Source organism: Triturus cristatus, chromosome 4_2 (genome assembly GCF_964204655.1).
Source record: "Triturus cristatus chromosome 4_2, aTriCri1.1, whole genome shotgun sequence".
NCBI classification, from domain to species: Eukaryota; Metazoa; Chordata; class Amphibia; order Caudata; family Salamandridae; genus Triturus; species Triturus cristatus.
In genome coordinates, this window is record NC_140586.1 from 52,403,256 (window position 1) to 52,425,195 (window position 21,940).

The 21,940-nt window shown below is 45.6% G+C and overlaps 1 protein-coding gene across 8 annotated transcripts in view; it reads left to right on the plus strand.

Annotated features, from left to right (window-relative positions):
• Positions 1 to 21,940, plus strand: part of PALM3 (paralemmin 3) — a 201,452-nt gene that overhangs the window by 54,118 nt on the left and 125,394 nt on the right. The gene's annotated exons all lie outside the window — the stretch shown is intronic.

A 21,940-nucleotide genomic window follows, 5' to 3' on the forward strand; every position in this document is an offset into this window, starting at 1 on the left:
AAATGAGTATGGTACCATCAACAAATGATTTATAATGTGACTAAAGTCTTAAAACCTTCTATTAACTGCAATGCTTTTTAATGAGGTGCTATCATGTATATTGGTCCCAAGATGGCTGCCAACACTTCTTGGATGAAGTGCTGACAGCCAATCAGATCTCAGGATGAGATGTGTGGTTAGGCTCCACCCAGATATATATATGATTTGACTTTTGATTTTCTCAGTAACTACTGAACAGATTGACACCATATATGCAAAAGGCACATGCCTGACCTGAGGACTACCTCTTTGCCAAATTTCAAGTAATTCTGTTCAGCCGTTCGGGCTGTACCTTCGACTAAAGGTCCTATGGGAAAATGCATGGGGAAAACGTGTTTTGGGACCCCCCTTTTTACTCAGCCCCCGCTTGACGAATCACCCCGAGACTTTCAGGGTAGGAGCTGAGTGGAGCGCCCCATTAGTTTTGAAAATTTCACGAAGATAAGTCAACTGGCGCCAAAGTTATTCAAAATAGAATTTTCAGATTTCCTATGGAAACACGGTCCTAACTATAACTATCTACTGGCGAAGATAGTAGATAATATATATATACACACACACATATACATATATATATATTTGCAAAACACATACATGTAAAGTTTATATTGCTTTTGAAATACATACATTGGAAGGAAGATGGAATAGTGGTTTGTTACCATTTGACTCTAAGTAAGTAATGAAATTAAGACCAGATATGAGGAAGGCGTGGTCAAAAAACACCATTAAAAAGAAGCCCAATAACAAAATACCAGCTTTGTCCAAAGATTTACTCTAGGCAATAGCTACCAAAATTAAAACATTATTTGGGAGACGGCTCACAGGATTGCCTTTCAAAGGCTTTAAATGGAGGTGCCTGTAAGCCTTGAGACAAAAGAGGTATCTCCCCGGGTGGAATTGCAATGAAAACCTATCCATTCTGCAGGCATAAAACATAAGACTCTATGTTATCCAAGCCTCCTGAGACTCCCAGAACACTTATAGGGCCACCCACAGAACCCAAGATTTAACACCGCTGAGCTCTACTGATTCCAACCACTTTTCATTTCAACCATTTTGCCATTTAACCAAAAAATATTTTTTGTTTTTAAAATTGAATGGCTCACAACACAAACTCTCAGAATCATTGAGTTATTTTGTTCCAATGCAAATGTGTCACTTTTTCCAACTGTAAGAGCTGAAACTTAACACTTGGCTATCTCTCACCTTCTCATCTTTCTAGTAGTCCAAAAGGACAAAGTAGGGTGCTTGGATGGGTAGGCACCTAAGCGCATTTGAACTTATCCTATCAACAGACCAGGACGTATAGTGGGGATATCTGAGATCCTGGATTTGACACTACACTGAGCCAATTCCACCATATATGTGAAGATGATCCAGCATCCAAAGACAAGTGGCCAGTAGAAAATCTCAAAATTTCTGATTTACAAGTTGAAGGTCACTAAAACAGTGCCCGTTGACGCGTGGTATGAAACTAGGTAGCAACTCAACTGAAAGCTTAAGACCAACTCTTGGTGAAACCCAGCCATATCAAACATGCAGTTTCTGCAGAGCTCACAGGCTTTATAATTTCCCCAGCAATGCTCCATGTCACCCAACCAACAAGTCTGTAGATCTCCTTTGCAATACCTAAAATGACCTCTCAGCCGATGGTGAATCCTGATGAGGAGCAACTTCTATTGGAAGTTCTGGCATTCTGAAAATGGATTAGGGTAGGGGTCTCCATCACTTTAATTTCCATGCTTTCTTAGACAGTTCAAAGAAAGTAGAAATGCTTGATGTCATTGGGAAAGAAGTCAAAGGGGGGGCAGCGAAAATTCAAATGATTCTTCCTCTTTCATTCACCTCTGAATATTGAGATTTTCATAAACCTGCCTTGAGTCAGCAGATTTTTACATTGTCATCCCTGCGTCCTCCCTGAGGGTCAATGTGACTTTAATCAATCAATCAATCAGGGTGTTTAAAGCGCGCTACACACCCGTGAGGGTTCAAGGCGCTGGGGGGGGCACAGATCTGTTCAGCTGAAGAGCCAGTTCTTGAGGGTCTTCCTGAAGGTGTTCAGGGAGGGGGTGAGTCTGATGTCTGCCGGTAGTTCATTCCAGGTCTTGGCTGTAATGTGAGTGAATGATCTTCTGCTCTGTGGATGCGCGGGGTTTCGGCCAGTGTGAGGTTGGAGGATTGAAGATTTCATTTGGGTACATGGAATTTGATTCTGTTCTTTAGGCATTTGTAGGTGTGAGTGAGGACTTTGAAGGTGACTTTCTTCTCCATGGGGAGCCAGTGGAGTCCTCGCAGGTGTTGGCTGATGTGTTTGTGGTGGGGGATGCTGAGGACGAGTCTAGCCGCAGTGTTCTGGTCGTCTGGAGCTTGCGGAGTAGGGCCTTGTTAATGCTGGCATAGAGTGCGTTTCCATAGTCCAGTCTGCTGGTGATGAGTGTGTGGGTTACTGTCTTTCTTGATTCGGGGGGGATCCATTTGAAAGTTTAGCGGAGGATGCGGAGGGTGTTGAAGCAGCTGGAAGAGACGGCTTTGATCGAGTGGATGCCTTTCATGGTTGTGGTGGTGTCGTCGGCTGTGATAGGTGTCCATATGGAGATGGTGGGCTGGCTGGTACCTCTGGGGGGGCGGGGCGCTGGGTGTGGCGTCTTGTGGGTGGTTGGTGAAGTTGTCAAAGAGTGCTTTTCATCTTGAGGTGGAAGTAGGTTCCAAGCTTGTCGCAGAGGTCTTGGGACGGGGCGATGACTATGGCTTTGCTGTGTGGGTTTGTGAATTCCTGAATGACACTAGTTCCTTGGCGGTGGTGGAGTTGGCGGGGATTTTGTTGTGTATGAAGTTCCTCTTGGTGGTTCTGAGTTGGCTGTGGTTGTCCGTTGTGGTGTCTAAGTAGGTGGAGTAGTGTTCTGTTGTCTTGGTGTTCCTCCAGTTCTTCTCAAGGCGTCTGCAGGTGCGTCTGGCTTTTTGGGGATCGGGGGAGAACCAGGCGGCTTTTCTGGGGCGCTGTTTGCCGGGGTTGCGTAGCGGGGCGGGTTCATCTGCGCAGTTGGAGATCTATGTGTGGAGTCCTCTGGCTGCAGTGTTTGTGTCGAAAGTCCAGGTGTGGTTGTCTCAGGTATGGGAGAGTATAGCTGCTCGTCGGTCACCTTGCTCCAGTTCCTTCGTGGTGGGCAGGAGACTGGGTTTGGCGCCTTGGGTTTGTCGACGGTGAAGTGCACGCAGTGGTGGTAGGTCCATGGCGGCTGCATTGTGTGGCTGAAGTGCACGCTGTTTCCTGCGGAGAAGATGGGGTGAAGAGTGTGTCCTGCTCTGTGGGTAGGGGTGGTGACGAGTTGGTTGAGTCCGATGTTGGCGAGGTTGTCGCGGAGGGTGGTGGAGTTGGGGTCACTGGGGTTGTCGAGGTGGAAGTTGAGGTCTCCAATTAGTATGTAGTTCATTGATGGGATGGCCTGGGGTGCAATTAAGTCAGGGATGGCAGTGGCGAAGGGTGTCCGGAGGCCGGAGGGTCTGTAGACGAGGGTACCTCGGAGTGTGGTTTTGGGGCTGGTCAGGATCTGGAAGAGCAGGTGTTCGGCAGAGAGCAAGGTTTCGCTGGAGGTGGTGAGGTGGAGGGCTCTCTTGTGGGTGATGGCGAGGCCTCCTCCAGGGTGGTTGGGGCGGTCCTTTCTTTGGATCTTGTATCTGACCGGGATGGCGGTGTGGATGTCGGGAGTGGCGGTAGCGTTGGTCCAGGTCTCTGTGAAGAAGGCAATGTCTGGTGAGAGGGAGTCGAGTAGGTTCCAGATTTTGATGCCGTGTTTGTGTACGGAGCGTACGTTGAGAAGGATGCATTTGAGGCTGTGGTCGGTGCTGGGGTTGGTTGTGTTGGATCCCGGGGTGGTGGTGAAGGTCAAGCAGTAGTGGAGGCAGGAGAAATGGCCGTGGGTGGTGTTCGGTGAGGCTTGTTGGCAGTCTCTGATAGTTCTGAGGTTGATTGTGTGGAGTGTGGTGGAGTCGTAGCAGTGGACAGTCGTAGGTCCAGGGTTCCTGGTGCTGGTCGCGGTTGGGTTTTGGACGGGCACAGACGGGTTAGCCTTAGGTGCGCCTTCGGAGTGCCAGTGGCACGCCCGCTGCGCGACCGCGCTGCGGCTGCCATTTAAGTATGGGAGGGGGGAGGGAACGAGCAGCTGGGAGGCGGGAGCGGGGATGGTGACAGCGGGAAAACACAACGCTCCAGAAACATATGGGCACAGTGACAGAAACAGGGCACAGTAACAGAAAAAGAATTAAATGAATGAACAGATGTCACAGAGTGAGGGGTCACAATGGCACAAAAATACAAGATCCTACAAGCGGGCAACAACGCTGTCAACGGAGTGTCAGAATGCGAGGTGGGCACATGCCAGGAGCGGTGTGATCTCGAACCCTACCTGGGTTGGGCCTGGAGATCTGCGGCGAAGCAGCGCGCAGCGGAGCTGCTGGGGAGAAGAACAGGCCTCAGACCAGGGTCTGAAAACATTCCTGCAATAGAGAGAAGCAGTGTTCTGGGCCTTGTTGCATTGTTAAGTGCAGAGATGGTGGTCACTATTTAATCTCCTAGCAAGCTTCTAAAAGGGGAACTGCACAAACCATTTTATGAACCCCCAACAAGAAATTTAAACTAGTGATGAACAGGTGTTTATAAGATCCTCATGCCAGCCAAACCCTCTAAAGCTGCACTAGAAATAAATACTCCACCAGACCCAAAGTCACGCCTAGCATCTGCTGTGAACGTATCCAAAGAGACCCAAAGGGCAGATAAGGCGATAGTCCCAAAAACCAGGATGCAAATCTCCTTCCATAAGCAGACGCTGAACTTTATAGCCCAGGGTTCCAGCTAATGCCAGTCAAGCACTTAGAAAGGAGCCATGATATTTAAAAACTGAATGACACAGGTGTGGAACTGAAAGCTGTAGAATAACCCCCAGGGCCACCGGAATACAGTTAGGCACCCCACTATTTCCAAATTTCAAACCCTGGCAAACTGTCAGTGACAGCAAATACCAGAGATGATTCCGAGACAGGAAGTGACCAGGGATTGTGCAGCATCTGGTTTGGAAACAATTGCAAGACTCGCCTTTCAGGGATGCAGAGGAGGACTATATTGCGATGGGCTGTGGGAGAAACAACCTTCTGAGGACTCTGTGGAAGCCTTGGTCTGCCAATACCTTTTCAAGACGCCAACAGTATGCAAGTTAATCATGGGTCTCCAATATCCCCTGAGCCCCCGCAACTCTCGATGCTGCCCCACTAAAAAGAGATATCTGCAGCACACAGAGGAAGAGGAATATACCTCTAAGGATTGTTTTTGCGCAGGAAGGTCTTCCTTCCTGAACAAAATGTTGCAAATAACACAGACACCCTTTTGTGCAAGGGTACCTGTGTTGGCACCAGTGCTTTAAATGGGCCGGTACTCACCGGTACTGAGTACCGGCACCTCCGATTTTTTTTGCCGTCAGTACCGGCACTTCTCTGTAGCCAGAGAGAGTACCGGTACCGTGATCAGCATGGCAGGCACAGATTAGGTTTTCCCTCCATCCAGTGCAGGGCAGATGCAGCTCTGCTTCCGAGGAGCTTGTAATGAGTTAATCTGTTTTAGTGACATGAACGCGTTTCTCGTGGGCTTTGATATGTGCTGCAAATGGTACAGATGTCATTAAGTATGATCATATCTTGCCCTTAGACCCGCCCCTAGCCCCGCCCACTTGCCACACCCCTATTTTAGTGAGTACCTGCACTTATTTTTTCCCATTTAAAGCACTGGTTGGCACTAGGCAGTACACAGCGCTCCAGCACAAAGAGAGAGCAGAAATGCGTCATATCTTAGTAAATATGGAGCCATTCTACTCTCGCACTATCTCTCAATGTCCCCTTGTTGCTCATGGGCTCAGTAATATTCAACATCCTGACTAGCTCCCCACCACCCTCTGTACATGATATGCCTCCCTCAGGTCTTTGGAGGTTCCAGAGAGGTGGGTGCAGGCGGGAAGGTGGTATACCGTCAACTGTCCCCCTATAGTTTCCGGCTGCATGCGGATAAGCATTGGGCGGACCGGCTTCAGGACCCGTTTGGGTTTTTGACTGCTCTGATCTCAGAGCCATAAAAGTCAGAGCGGTGAATACGGGAGCTTCAGATGGGATCATTTCTCCCGATGAAAGGCATACATAACAAATAAATTCGCTCCTTTTTTTCTTCCATCTTGTTTTCTAATGGCTATTCGATATTTGCAATGTTTTACGTGAAGAATTGCTGCTTATTTTGATTTCCTCGAATGTATAAAATACTTTTGTCATATAGTACCTATATCGAAGTCTCCATTGCCTTTTTCTGTTTATCAAATTTATGGATCTTTCTGTATCTTGTACTTTCTACTTGTGTTTCTTTTCCGTTCCATCGTTTGCCAATTTTTTTTTAATTGTCCAGATTATTGTAACTATGACTGGCGCACCCAGGCCCACTTATTGGTGTGTTACATAAACTTGATCCTATTAAGAAGGTGTGAATTTACCTTGGAAGTTGTCAGGAATAATTAACAAAAGAGCCTCCCCAGTGATGGAGTTTATTTATAGTGAATGGTCGGGCGCATCGTTGAAAAATGAATACGTTTGAGCCAGTGTTTCTATGCACCGATATATTTGTTTAATTATAATTTATAATTAAACAAATCACTTGGAAACTAGTCGGCGCAATGTGAGTGTTTGGCATGGATGTTTTGACTGGTTTGTGAAACAATGCAGGGGAGACAGCTACCTACAGATCTGTACATTCATCCTTACAGTTCGACCAAATAGAACACAAATCCCCTCTAGCAGAGCCCTAGCCAAGCAATTGATTGAAATTCCTCAAAATGGATTCCCTCATCCATGCAAGCAGCTATTTCCCTCCGAGGTCTCTCCTCTCATACATTGACAGTGGCAGTGCCCTCACATAACAACCGAGCGCATGTGTGCATTGTCAATTTAAATACATGTGGAAAAATACTAGCTGTACCGTCGTCTTTTGCTTGTAGCAAAAATAAATGTGGATAAATACAGAAAAAATGCCCCAAAATTAAATATGGATAAATACAGACGGAAATGGCAAAAAAATAAATACCATAAAACCGGGAGCCCTAATTATAAATACACAGCCCGACTCATGCGAGGAGAAGAAACCTATAGCCTGGGGTCTCTCGGTGGCCCTATTTGATTAACCAAAACTATGGAGAGTAAATTGTGCCCAGTGCCTGCAGCCATGCTCACTAGAATTGTGTGGCATAATATGTGAGCATTTTTTTTTAAATACAATTGTATTAACATTTTTCCAGGTTCAAACAGTACACTTTATCATAGGAATCATGATAGATATAGGTGTGTACATATCAGATCAGTTCGCTGGGATAAGCAACATATAGCACCATAGCAGGTACTTATCAATTAACAACGCAAACCACATAAAAAAATTATTTCTCCTTAAGTCCTCTGTGAAAACCAAAAGTGCCCGTCAAAATAAATTGTAATCTGTAAACAAGGCATATTATGTGAATGAATGCACATTATGTTGCACCTTCCTTGTCATTATTCTCTATGTAATTTTGGCATTATGATGCACACATTCACATTGCATATGTGTGATTCATAATGTATAGCACAAACCCGTTGATTGATATGTATTGTTTGTAATTGGCAACAGCTGAAAGGCTATGTTCATTCTGTATTCCGGTGTATGTGGAGTTAACTCACGCAGTAAATAATGGGGCATATTTACAAGCCCCTATTGACACAGGAACGTCACTTTTAGTGACGTTCCTGTGGTGATTAACCCTGTGCCTTATTACAAGGCAACGTTAAGCCACTTAACGTGGCTTAACACTGGCTTTTAAATAAGGCCCCCTTTCATGCTACACTTAGGGCCCAATTACAATGCGGTTGGAGTACATCCAACTGAAGCGGAATTGCCTGTTCGGATTCCTTTCGATGGGGTCAGTCGGAAGGGAATCCGAATCGGTTTTCCGTATGGCCTCTGACGGGCCCATCCGTCAAATGGAAAGTCTGCAGTAATCCCTTGGCTGGCTCTTTCCAGCCGAGGGATTAGAATGGCAGCTTCTCACTGCCTTTCTGTGCCAGTCTTTCTGACTCAGAAAGGCATAGTGAATCTGTCTTTTGGGGGCCCCAGCAGGGCCCCCATGGGTGCAAGACCACCAAATGGCGGCCTAGTGGGCAACTATGGTGCCTCCCTGTTGACCCCAGCACCTGGTGGCAGGCACCTTGAGGTGCCCGCCACAGGGTGCAGGGATGAACTGCACCTCTAATTTTTGCAATGAGAGTATGCATTTCATTTGGAATGCATGCTCCCAATGTAAAGAATAGGATTGAGTCCTGCTTCCTGGACTGGAACCGACGACAGGAGGTCGTTCAGTTCCAGTTCCAAACCGATGACGGACTCCGGTCTGTCCGACATCGAAATCGGGGCCTTAGTGTGAAAGGGGCAGGCAATGGGGGGTTGTGGTGGTCGAAATCGGGGCCTTAGTGTGAAAGGGGCAGGCAATGGGGGTTGTGGTGGGCGATCCGCCACAACACCAATTGATTTTGACACTGCCCCCTATTTACAAGGGTGGAGAAAATAGGAGGCAGCGCCAAAATTAAGACCAACGAAAAACTGGTCTTACCATGGCAAAACCAAGAGAAATGCTATATTTCTCCTAATTTTTGCTGCTTCTATGTCTGCTGCAGCACACATAGAAAGAGCAAAACGCCATGAATTATTTCCCTTCCTGCACATAAACTATCATTTCAAAAATGACGATTTGCAACTTCTATGTGTGCTTCACAATGCAGCACACATAGAAGTTACAAATCGCTATTCTGGATTGTTTATGTACAGGAAGGGACACATTCCTGCAAATAAACAATAATTTCCTCAACGCAAGCACCCTTGCACAATGGTGCAAGGGTGCCTGCGTTGGCTCTAGGCAGCTGAATTTAGCGCCAGTGTGAGAGAAACACAGGGATGCACCGTAATATTGTAAATACGGTACATCCCTGAGTTTCTAAAGTGATGGAGCGCGGCATTATTAATTTTGGATCCAATTCGCGTACCGCCTCTTTCTTATACATGTGCCCCAACGTTTTAAATAGGACCAATGGAAGGTGCATGAGGAGAAGCTGAGGGGCCTCATTGGCAAAAGCCAAAAGGTCGTGGGGGGATAAAAATGAAGTAACGGTGCGAAGGAGAGCCCCGCAATAGTTTCAAAATGGAAGAAATCTAATGAAAGGCAAAATTCTGTTTCCTCGCTGGCGGGGAGTGAACACAGGCTTCTTAAATCAATCAATCAGGAGTTTTATAAAGCGTGACTACTCACCCCTGCGGGTCTCAAGGCGCTGAGTGAGCGGGTGGATCTGCGGTACAGTTGAAGGGCCAGGTCTTGAGGTTGTTCCTGAATTGCGGCAGCAATGGTGATTGCCTGAGATGCAGAGGCAGGGTGTTCCAGGTCTTCACAGCGAGGTAGGAGAAGGATCTTCTTCCAGCCATGGTCTTGCGGATATGTGGAATGGTTTCCAGGGCCTATTGGGCAGAGCGGAGATGTCTGGTGAGAGTGTAGAAGGAGAGGCAGTGGTTTAGGTATGCAGGTCCGGTGTTGCGGAGGACTTTGTAGGTGTGCGTGAGGAGCTTGAAGGTAATTCTTTTGTTGATAGGTAGCCAGCGAATGTCTCTCAGGTAGCCGGTGATGTGGCTGTGGCATGGGGTGTTCAGGATGAGTCTGTCAGAGGCATTCTGTATGTTCTACAGTGTCTTTTAGAGTTTCTGGGTGGTGCTGGCGTAGAGTGCATTGCCGTGGTCGAGTCTGGTGCTGATGAGCGCATGGGTAACTGTTTTCCTGGACTCTGTGAGGATCCATTTGAAGATCTTATGAAGCAGATGGAGTGGGTGGAAGCAGGAGGGCGAAACACAGTGGCGTAACTAGCACTGCGGGCACCCATAGCAATCTCTGCATTTGCCGCCCCATGGCGGGAGAAGTTAAGAGCGGGGGGGGGTTTGCTGGCGAGTTTACCTCCATTTGCCGCCCACCCCACAAACACATTGAGGAGTGGGGAATGGTTGCTGTTGCCGCCCGGAGACAGCAGGTGATAGAGGGGAGGCCACTGCCCTTAAAACTCATGCCGCCCAGGGCGTTCCGCCCCCCTAGCTACGCCACTGGCGAAACAACATTGATTTGACGGCTCTTTGAGAGCGAGGAGTCCAGGATGATGCAGAGGTGCTGTGCGTGGTCTGTAGGTGTGTGTGTTGGGGTGTTTCTGAGCACTGAAGGCCACCAGGAGTTGTCCCGGGTGGAGTTCAGAATGAGGGCTTCATTCTTGTCTGAGTTAAGCTAGAGGCAGCTGTTCCTCATCCAGGTGGTGACTGCCTTCGTCCCGTTGTGGAAGTTGCTCTTGGCGGCTTTGGGTTCGTCTGTGAGGGAGAGAATCAGCTGGGTGTCGTCAGCATAGGAGATGATGTTGAGTCTGTGGCTTCTGAGGATGGCTGCAGCGAGTCATGTTGATATTGAAGAGGGTGGGACTCAGGGAGGATCCCCGAGGCACTCTGCAGGTGATATTCAACAGTCCTACAAACATGTTAGATTTGAAAGCAGTATGGTTGAAGTTTTTGGCATTCCCACTCAGATTATAAGCAAGGAACACAAGGGGACACACAATATGATTTGGTTATTTTTTATCAAAAAGCAAGCAGGTGTGAAATGACTTCTGTCCCAAGCAGCTTAGCAATTGTGGCAAAAGGCGAATTAACAGCCTGTGTTTTACAGGATTCCTGGATTGCAGAAGAACCAAGTATACACACTCAGCAGACAAGAGATAAAATACCACAAATGGGAGCTGAACTCAAAGCAACTAGATTTAATTTGTCATTGATGAGGTCATGCGCAGTGGACCTATTTTCAACTCCAGAAATTCAGAAGTATTTGCCATGATACTGTAGCACCAGCTGGATGCAGGCAGCCTGGACTGGTTCATGGACTTCTACATCCTGACTCAAATTGCACTCAAACCAGTCTAATTGCTTCTCACCAGGCAACACAGGCAGCTACTGCTATCAGTCCAGAGTCACGGCAGCTGACTATTGGTGGAAAATTCTGAAGGATATGAGGGTAGACTCTACATCAAAATTTTAGGCGTCTAAATCGGAAACAATCTGCATATTGTCAGCAATACAAGGTCAAAACCTAATCTTAGTAGCCCCTCAACCAGTCCTGTCCTACCTGCTTCTTTTGGTTCCTTCAGTGCTTCTTTACTCCTCCATCATGCTCCATCAGGCCACATTTTCCACCTATAGAGGGATGCCACACATGCAATCTTTTTCTCCTCATACACTGTTCAAGGAGTTTATGAATGATCTCTTCAGAAAAAAAAAACACCTGTCTCTTCTCCTATCCTTGGTGCTTTAACGGAACAACCATTTGAAAGTATGCGTAGAAACACTATAAGGCATCTGTCCTGGAAGTTCCCTTTTTAGTGGCAATAAGATCTGCAAGAAAGTGGGTGAAATAGAGGGCTCTAAATAATGGTCCCATTCCTTAGGTTCTGTAAGGATAAGACGAATTTCAGACCTAGCCTCAATAAATGCTTATATGTTGCTTTCTTTTTATTTAAATAAAAATATGAATGTGCAGAACTTCCAAACTCTGTCATGTCTACTGAGAGATGGATGCAATCTCTGGATAGGAAGTCATGTTTACAATCATACTTAGACAAGATACAATACCTCTGCTAAACTGATCAACTGTTCTGTTTGTTTTGTAAGCTGAACAAACAAAAAAGTAGGTTTTATCCAGGCAACGTTTGGCTCACTGATTGGCTCCTGGCACAATTTTATGCTTAAGCCAAGGTAGAAGACCAGTCCATGGCACAGTTGGAGCACACACTACAAGAGGAATGGCTATAACTGCAGCCCTTTTGAGAGTGTACTGCTATTGAACAACCATGTGGGTAACGATTTACATATAAGTCAAGCCCTATTGGCTCGACTTCACCACCTGGGCAGAAATTTAATTTGGGCAGGCAGTGCTGAATAATGTTTTCAATATGCAACATTTATCCCGCAGTGTTTACCATACTGGTAAGTACCACACAAGTAAGTGACTTTAATGGGGTTTTACCTATTCCCCACATCATTTACCATGCTGTACTTTACTCCACATGTAAGTATTTTTTAAAGCATTATTTTAATGCTATTTTTTTTTTTTAAAGGTTAATGTGCAGGTAGGGATAAAGGAGAGTATGGGTGACTTTGGGGTGAAGGGGTATATAGAGATAATGGGGTTAATGGTGAGTTTATGGTTACATGGTTGGGAGAAATAAAGGGAGGTAAGGGTGATTTTAGTGTTATGGGTAGGTAGAGGTAATCGGGTAAGACTGATTTTAGGGTTACTGCTTAGGTAGAGGTAAAGGGATTCGGGTAATAAATGGGTTGTGTGTTGGGTAGAGGTTAAGGGAGGTATGGGTGATTTTAGGGTTAAGGAGTGGGTAGAGGTAAAGGGGGTTAGTGTGATTTGAGGGTTCAGGGGTTGGCAGAGGTATAGTGAGGTGAAGGTGAATTTAGGGTTAAGAGGTGGGTAAAGGTACTAGGGGTAATAGTGCTTTTATGGTAAAGGGATCGGTAGAAGTGGAGGCGCTAAAGTTGAATTTAGCATTTATGGATGGGTACAGGTAAAGGGGCGGGTGGTAGGGGCAAAGATGCAGGTAAAGAGGGATTTAGGTAAAGAGGGTAAGGGCAATTTTAGACTTAAGGAGAAGGTCCAGGTATATATTCACTTAAAAAAAACAAAGATTACAGTGACACTCTAGTTAGGAAATAGAATTTTAAAAAAACAATAGCATTTAACTGAAAAAAACCAAAGGTTACAGGGCGTTTTAGTTGGATTCAGATTTCACTCATACAAAACCATAGAAATTCAGCAGTTATAGTTACCTGAGCTAACTATAGCTTACACCCCTGCAATACACTGCTTATTACTTTACATATTACATCACTCGTGGCATGGTCAGTGACATCACTGATTACATCACTTATGACATGTCAAATTACATCACTGATGAAATCATCCAGTGAGTGTAAGTGTTTTCTAAGAGTTTATGGATGTTAAACATGTATACTAACCTACTGCAAAAGTTAGATCAGTGTACTAGTTTTACTACTAATGAGTGATACTAACTTTAACATGTGTGATCTGAGTGGGTGTGTGATAATCTGTGTGAGTGTGTGACTGGGTGTGTGACTGGCTGTATGGGTGTGTGAGTGCATGTATGAGTGACTGTATGGGTGTGTAAGTGGATTTCTGACTAGGTCTGTAAGTGAGTGGCTGTTTGCGTCAGTGGTTGTATGGGTATGTTAGTGGGTATGTGAGTGGTAGTATGGGTATTTGAGGGAGTGTTTGGGTGGTCTTGTGCATGTTTGAGTGGCTGTATGGGTGTGTGAATGGCTGTTTGGGTGTATAAGTAGGTATGGGAGTAGCTGTGTGGGTGAGTGAGTGGATGTGTGAGTGACTATGTTGCTGAGTGAGTTGGTGTGTCAGTGGCTATATGGGTGAGTGACTGGCAGTGTGAGTGATTGTATGGGTAAGTGATTGGATGCCTGAATGACTGTATGAGTGACTGATTGGGTGTTTAAGTGGCTGTATGGGTGAGTGAGTATCTGTTTCAGTGAGTGTTTAATTAAGTGAGTTGATATGTGAATGGTTGTATTGGAGAGGGAGTGTCTGTGTGAATGACTGTATGGGTGAGTGAGCAGATATGAGAGTGCTTGTATGGATGTGTGAATGGCTGTGTAAGTGGTTGTGTGCGTGTATGAGTGAGTGAGTGCTTGTATGCATGAGTGAGTGGCTGTGTGAGTGGCTGTATAGGTGAATAAGTCTGTGTGTGAGTAGCTGTATGGGTGAGTGTACAGCCGGGTGAGTGGCTTGAAGGGTGGGTGACTGGATGTATGAGTGGCTGTACGGTTGAGTGAATGGTTGTATCAGTGTCTGTATAAGTGAATGAGTGGGTGTGTGCATGGCTCTATGAAGGAGTGAGTGGGTGTATGAGTACTGGTATGGGTCTGTGAATCGGTATGTGAGTGGTTGTGTGGGTGTGCGCGTGCGCGTACAAGAGGTTGTATGGGGTGCGAATAGGTGTGTGAGTGGTTCTGTGGATGATATCATCAGTGATGTCACTGACTATGTCATGAGTGATGTAATATGTGAGGCCATAAGCAGTGAATTGCTGGGGCATAAGTTATAGTTTAGCTCAGGTAACTATAACTGCTATATTTCAATGGTTTTGTACAAGTGAAATGTGAGCTGAATTATAATGTCCCTGTAACCTTTGTTTTTTTCAGTGAATTTCTATATTTTTTAAAATTCTATTTCTTAACTATAATGTCCCTGTAACCTTTTTTTTTTAAGTGAATGTGTATATTTTTTTAACCAGTAGTCACATTTGCAGAGTGGTGGTGAAAGGGGGTGGGGCATCTTATCAGCTCACAGTAATCCCACTGTGTGGAACTAACTGGAGGTAACAGGAGGGATTCTTAGCCCCCAAGGACCCTCAGCAGCCAAGAAGACTTCATTCCCCAACTAGTAGTGCACAAGGAGATGGCTTTGAAGAGTGGTGGACAAAAAGGGAGTGGCCTCTGAAGGCCTCTCAGCAATTCTGCTGTGTGGAACTTACTGAAGGTAACAGGAGGGGTTCTTGGCCCCCAAGAATGTTTCGGAGCCAAGAGGATTTCATCCCCTAACTAGTGGTTCACCAGGAGGCGCACTTGCAGAGTGGTGTGGAAAGAGGGCAGGGTCTCCAACAACCTCTCAGCAATCTCACTGTATGGGACTTACTGGAGGTAATAGGAGGAGTTGTTGGCTCCCAAGGACCCTCACTAGCCAAGGGTTCTTCATCCCCCAAGAAGATTTGCGCCAGGAGGCCCCTTTACAGAATGATGGAGCAAAGGGGCTGGGCCTCTGGGAACGTTCCCGGGCTGGCTGTTTAAAAAATATATATTTTTACTGCGGAAGGGGGATACAAGGTCCCCTTTCCCGGTTTGATTTCTACCTCAGGGACCCCATCACCCGGGGCCCAGCCTTTGAAAATTTTTTATTTTGTTATATAGGGGAGGGGCCATGCAGCTCCACTCCCTGAGCCGGTTTCGGCCCGGAGGACCCCTTACCCCAGGGCCTGGCCTACTTGTAACAGGGGAGGGGCACCCACTCTCCACTGGGACTGCAGGAGGAGCCTGAAGGACCCTGTGCTCCCTGCTGGCTCCCTGCCTCCTGCAGGAGCCGGCATTGCTTTCAGACAGAGGGAGTTGCTTGAAAGGCAGCTCATTGTGTCTGAAAGCAATTCTGCTCCACTTCCAGCAAGTGAAAGCATTTTCAATGCTCTCACTTGCTAGAAGGGGAGCGTTTGCTGCGGCTTGGTGGGAGCGGTAAAGCTCCCACCAAGCCACAGCAAACAGCTATATCCCGGGCGTGGGCACCCTAGGACATAGCAGGAGCCGGCCCTGGGGGCTGGCGGTCCCCAAGGCCATTATTGAGTCCAGCATGGGGAGTCCATGAGACCCCTAATTTAAAAATTAAACAGCCCCAGGGAGGTTCAGGTCCCTGGGGCACGGAAGGTCCATGAGGCCCCCCGATTTCATTGATATTAGCCCCGGGGAGATGGCACTCGTGGGGCTACTGGGGAGGAAGTACGGGCCTACCCCACATTCATTTAAAAAATAGCCCTGAGGTGGTGGTGGTCCCCGGGGTACAGAGGTCTGCAAGAGCCTCACCCAGTACTTATAAATAAGCTCCAGGGAGGTGGCGGTCCCCGGGGCACGGGATTGTTGCATGGGCACCCCTGCATAATTACAAAGAAGTGCCCTGGGGAGGTCATGGTCTCCGGGGCTTTTATAAAGCCTTAGAGGGGGACCCATGCGCCCCCCTTTATGTTTATAATACCCCAGGATTTGGTCCACCTGGAGTCAACCTTACATGGATGTGTGGCAGACAGTGTTTTTTCCTCAATTTTGCCGCAAATCTGCAGATACACCTATGATTTTGCAGCAAAATTGATAAAAAATATTTTTTAACCCTCAGCGACCCCATGGCCATTTCTAGAGGGTAAAGGTAGTCCTACTGTGTCGCCCTTTCTTTATTTTTCAAGCTTATGTGGGACTCAGCTCAATCCAAGTCCAAAGATGACTACCAATACTTCCTGGTTGAAGTATTGGCAGCCAATCAGATTACTCTACGGAGACTTTTGGATCCCCGGAGGATCCTCGTCACTATATATACAAATGTGTTTTCCAGTTAATATTTCTCAAACCACTAAACAGATTTATACCAAATCACAAAAAGCATAATCTCTGGAGAAAAGCTAGCTTTTTGCCAAAGTTGGTGTAATTCCGTCCAGCGGTTTGGGCTGTAGGCCTGTTCAAAGCCCCTTTCGGGAATTAACATGGGGAAAATGCATCTGGGGGCCCCCCTTTTTAGGTCTTGGCTGGCGATAGCAGCACGCATGCACTGCTCTTGGCTTCTTGAAATCAATACGGTCGAGGAAGGGGCCTTGAAGCCCCGCCCCCTCTTCCCATTGGCTAGCATCATATTTCAGGCTAAACGCTAGCTTTCTATTGTAAAGGATGCTTCTTAGTCCCTCCTAGTTACCACCCTGTCCACTTTTGGCCCCGCCCACCAAGGACTGGATTGTTTCCTGACAGCGTGTTACTATCTCCTTTAATTACAGGGTGAGGACTTTTTTTGTCATTCCGGGTGGAGCGAGGCCCACGCTGTGTACTTATTGTCACTTTGCTTGTTTTGTTATAACACGTAACTAGCCCGAGAGCACTAGCAGTGACCTCCTGTTCAATTAATATTTTAAAGGGTCACAAAAGATATGTCGTCATTTTGAGAGGCTGTTTCGTTTCTTTCCTCGCTTACGTTTTGATTTTGCTCCTTTGCAGCCGTTAGACTCCTCTTTCTATCGGAGTCGCACCTCCCTCCCCCACCCGCTCTCCGTGGATTTTTGCACCCCCCTCCTCCCCCCGCCCTGTCCACATGCGCACACTGATTGGAGGTGCACTCGCTGTTCCCATTGCACACTGTACAAATAGGCGCGCTTACTTTTTCTTTTTTGGAACTGGAATTCTGCCCTCCAGTCCTTGGTTCGAGGGTAGCTAAGGTATGCACTTCCTGGAGTGAGTTTTACCATCTTCGCAGCCCGTTGCCAAAGCCTTTCCGGGTGTAAGCTCCATATAGGCAGCGTTGAATTTTCTTTGTGCCTACATGTTTAATGCCCGTGCAACAAAAGACTTGCGCTGCAGACAGACTGAGTGTTTCTTATACCTACATGTTTGATGCCGGGGGAAAATACACACCCACTGGGCTGAATATTGTTAAAGAGATCCCTAAAACTCTTATTAGTCAAAAAACCATCACAGGCATATTCTCCAGTTAATGTTAAAGATTGTGAAGGCTAGCGCGCATCTTTGGACCAAGCCTTTAGTGATGTTTGAAAACTAAAAAAATATTGGGATGCAAGTAAACATCCGTATGAAACACCACAGTGTTTTTCAAATGCAGCTACAAAAAACCTTTATGTGTGTTCCAAACCAATATAAGGTAGAATAAGAAGTGTGAACCAGCATATTGCATTAAGCATAGGCATGTTAGAATGCTGATATATATATACTAAGGGGCAGATTTATGTGAGACTTGCGCCACTTTTACGCCGCTGTTGCGCCACTTTTACGCCGCTGTTGCGTCACTTTTGTGACGCAGCGGCGGCGTAAACCCTGGGCCCTATTTACATCGTGACGCCTCTATGGAGAGGCGTCACGGTGTAAAGCCCTGCGCCACATTAAACCTGCGTCAGGTTTAATGTATGCAGGGTGGGCGTTCCATCGGAAAAAGCCTCGGAAAAGTGACGCAGTGAAATCTACAAGATTTCACTGAGTCACTTTTCCGACGCTACTGCGTCAAAACCCTGCGCCTGCTTGAAGCAGGCGTAAGGCATGACGCAGCATGTTAGGTATGGGCAACCCCTAAACATTGCTGGAGTTGCGTCGTGCTTGCGACATGACTCCAGCAATGCGCCGCCCTTACGCCATCAGATGCGTCACGCATCTGTTGATCCTTGCGCCACGATGCGCTGCATTGTAAATGCGGCGCATCTGTGGTGGCGCAAGGGTAAACTTGCGTGACGCATCTTTCCTGGCGCATCCCTGCTGATTTGCAGGGATGCGCCAGGAAACATAAATCTGCCCCTAAATTTGTAATCCCCCAGAAACATCGCAATGTGTTTAAAATGTAGCTACAAAAAAACCTTTAAGTGCGTTCCAAAGCAATCTAAAGCAGAATACATATTGCACATTAAAGTAAACGTAGGCATGTTAGAGTTTCTGATATTTACAGAATTTGTTAAATACGTATGAATCACGAGTTCCCTGCATCACATTTTCCAAATACCTCAAGAGTGTATTTAAAAAAGGCAGGGAACGTTTACTTGCCTTGTTGCATGAGGGTTAATGTGAGCATCACCAAACAAGCTGCTTTGCTCGAGATTACTCCCTAATGCAACCTTCCTTCATACCACCTATCTCTTCTCTGATGATCTACCTTTCTTGCAGCCTTATGCTGCTCTATTTTCACCAAAGTCTGCAAGGTTCCTTTGATCTCATGACAGAAAAAAATTATCTGAGAGCTAGCACACACACAAGGGAGTGGTAGCTGAAGACAGATGGATCTGGTTTCACACCGACCCGTTACAGCGGAAAATAAGCTTTAAAAATGCAATAGGTCTCCCCTTTTATTAAGTTAAAGCCATTTGCTTTGCTATACAATACCATTAGCAAAGCAAAAGGCTTTAACTTAATCAAAGGCGAGACCTATAGCATTTTCAATGCTTGTTTTATAGGCCCCTGCTTAATGAACCAACCCGAAACTTTCCAGACAGTGCTTGAAGTACCGGGTAAGTTTTGGGAGAATATTTCATGAAGATTCATCAACCGGTGCAAAATATATATATGGTCATGTGATCAAGGCAGGTAACTGCCGAAACGCGTTATTGCGGAATCGTTTGTGCGTGAATAAAATCTAAAAATCAAGCACTGAACCTGGGTCCACTCTCGTTTGTAGAAGCGAGGGATTTCATATACGGAGGCCGCCCTGGTGTGGTCGGGCTACCTGCGGATAAATGTTGGTTGGATTGTTTTTGAGGAAGCCTGACCCGCTCGCTGTGACCCAAAACAAAATATGGCACGAAGAAGTTCAGCCGGGAGACTTTTGTGTGTCACTGTGAAACAAGGGAGAGTTCTTTGGACACAAGTCCTTACTCCAAGGATTTCATGATGCACAGGTACTGCTAATGAATGGAACTTTTGTAACGGCAGCGCTGTGTTATGAGCAAGATACAAACACTTTGGAAGGACTCTTACATGTTAAAAGGTCATTGCAAATGCTCCCGTTTACATTTGAAGTTAAAGGGAAAAGGATTTGCATAAATACATTGGTTTGGGAGACTGTACTTCCTAAGTGCATTCTGGGATTTGCAGGATGTTAAGACTGCCGGACAGAGAGTAGTTTGACTAAGGCATATAAAACAACGTAGTCACACTGCAAATTCAATGATTGTGCTCACCTGTGATCAAGGCTATCATAGTAGCTGAAACAGGTTAGGTTTAAGCAGCAAGCTGTTACTATGCACAATAAAAGTACTGAAGTTTCCTGAAATCTGGTGTGCGGCGCCCTTCTTTCCGATGGAGGTGAAGGTTGTTGTTGGATATATATATATATATATTCACTGAAAAAACCATAGGTTTCACACATGTTATAGTTAGCGGAAATTTTACTGATAAAAAACCAATGAAATTGCCCCGTTATAGTTAGTGCTGGCAACTATAACTCACGCGACCGCAATCCTCTGCTGATGCTAATACTTAATTTAGACACTTATTTGCCCATGTCTTCTTCCATACATTTTTAGCTATACATATATTACAAATATTTTTTTTTATAAAGACACATATGTCATCAGCAGAAGATTGCGGTCGCGTGAGTTATAGTTGCCAGCACTAACTATAACGGGGCAATTTCATTGGTTTTTTATCAGTAAAATTTCCGCTAACTATAACATGTGTGAAACCTATGGTTTTTTCAGTGAATTTGCAAGGTTTTTTAAATGCTAATTCCTAACTATAACGTGTGTGAAACCTATGGTTTTTTCAGTGAATTTGTACGGTTTTTTAAATGCTAAGTTACTTTACGCCATTCGAGGCGTGCGCGCCCACTTAACGCAGTGCGTTCCGTGCACGGTATTTATCAACTTTAATAAGCCCTGTACATTTGGTGGCCTTCGGCCACCAAAAGCACAGGGGGTGGGGTCAATGTGGATAGTGTTTTTTTTATTTCGATTTTATAATTTCATGTTGCCAAAATATAGTTTTTTTACTGATGTAATAAGCCCTGTACATTTGGTGGCCTACGGCCACCAAAAGCACAGGGGGTGGGGTAAGTGTGGATAGTGTTTTTTTTATTTCTATTTTTTACCGTACGCTTACGGTAAGCGTACGGCAAGCGTACTCGGCGAAATTGCCGAAAAAAACATAAAACCGTTTTTGCTCTTGGGGGATGTTTGGGGACTCCCTCAACATGACTATGTGGGAGGGAGTTGTCAAAACAGCCCCGTAACATGTTTTTGGGCATCATGTTTGATAAATAACACTCAGTGCGAGAGACAAAATGGCGGACGCCGCTTCCTGGTTTCGGCCGATTCGAATGTTTACTAAGATCTAAGAGCCAATCAGAATCGCGCTCACGCACGCCACCGTACGCGTACGGTAAGCGTACGGTAAGCGTACCGTAAGCGGGCTCAGATATATATATTGATTTAAAGGCTATTTTCTCAGAATCTACTGAACAGATTTACACCAAACCTACAAAAGGCACTTCCTTGACATAGGGACTACCTCTCTGCCAAATTTCTAGTAATTCTGTTCAGCCGTTCGGGCTGTAGCTCTGTCTAAAGGTCCTATGGAAAAATGCATGGGAAAAACGCGTTTTGGGACCCCCCTTTTATCTCAGCCCCCGCTTGACGAATCCCCCCGAGACTTTCAGGGTAGGAGCGGAGCGTAGCGCCCCACCTATTTTGAGAAATTCGCGAGGATTCGTCGACCGGCGCCAAAGTTATTCAAAATAGAATGTTGCGGATTTCCTATGGAAACGTGGTCCTAACTATAACTACCTACTGGCGACCGCCAGTAGGTAATATATATAGATAACACCGACACAGGGGCTTAGATCATTCATCTGTTCCTTGTTTATTCGTTAAGCTGTTACGCGTTTTGGCATTTCCTGCCTTGTTCACACAACAAACGTCATCCACAGTTAACCATTAAAATAGCAGGCCTCCAGGTCACATGATTATCTCTTTGAAATGCCATGGAAAACAGACTCAGCACCCGATTCTAAATCATCACAATTGTCAATAATATTTGATCACAGTAATAAAATCTTTGGGTGTTTGAAATCCATTCATAATTAACATCATTATAGCTCTCAATATTTTTTATCACATATTTCATCAAGTTCTGGGGGAATCAAAAAGACAATTAATTCTTGTATCACTGCCTCACTCGGCGTATAAAGTGCAAGTGCTAAATTGATCATCATTAATAGTCTGATAATCTCTATAACATTCACGGTTTAAATTAAAACCATGGACTTCAATAAAATTAATTTTAAACATAACATTTCTAGAATGATTGTGTTTTTTTTTTTTTTGTGGAACTTTTGTCAGCCTTACAAATAAAACGGATAACTGAAAGATCCTGAGTTATTCTGTGGTGTATTTACGTAAACTAAAATAGAATCTTGTTGCAAATAGTCTTCAGATTTATCTTCGGCTCTGCCAC